This window comes from Plasmopara halstedii, assembly GCF_900000015.1.
Source record: "Plasmopara halstedii genome assembly, contig: Scaffold_2386, whole genome shotgun sequence".
In the NCBI taxonomy this organism is placed as follows: domain Eukaryota; phylum Oomycota; class Peronosporomycetes; order Peronosporales; family Peronosporaceae; genus Plasmopara; species Plasmopara halstedii.
This window is the reverse complement of record NW_020189293.1, coordinates 244,033-244,791: the sequence shown is the minus strand read 5'-3', so window position 1 is coordinate 244,791 and position 759 is coordinate 244,033.

The window sequence follows — 759 nt, the reverse complement described above, 5'->3', positions numbered from 1 at the left end:
ATTAGGAACAAGCTCGTGTGAAGCCGAATATACTATCACTACGGTAGTATGAAAGGATCTTTGGCACATTACCATACATAACACAGTACCTGAAAGTGATCCACCCTTGGTCATCAAGCATCACCGGCAATGGTCAACCCTCTCTTGGCTGTCTCTCATGCTGCCCGAGGGTATCAGTATACATCCAAAACTGAATTTGATCAAATCTAAAATGATCTCTGAGCTTTGCCATCGCAACAAAATATCCCCAGTGAATATCAGAGCAGCGTTGCTGATTTGTAGCAAAGGGTCGTTTAGCTACAGAAGATGGAAGAAGAATTTTTTTACCTGCAACAGGGTCACTCGCATCTGACTTGCTTGTAAGAGCAGAGCAATGATACGAATTCAGTAAACTAATGTCGTACACAGCATGTGCTTGAGTTTTTGTCTTTTGAGTAAAGCTCAATCCGTGTTTTATGTAATGTGGGCGCAACTAGGTGTCATTGATCGCAACCTCAGCATGTGCAGGTAGCATAACAGCGTCAATAAAACCTATAATCTCATGACATATCCAAAATAAAGTTCTGAGCCTTTGGCATCTGGAAATTGCCTATTGACATCTTGGTTTTCAGCTATGTCGTCGCGCACACATTGCGCTCGACGCTTATACTCATTAAGGTAAAGCACTCATTATGCTTTTAAGTGAAGTCGGGCTGATATCATTTATGAGCTCTTCCACCCACTGACACAGCAGCCGTCGTCAAAGGTGCTTGATTGATG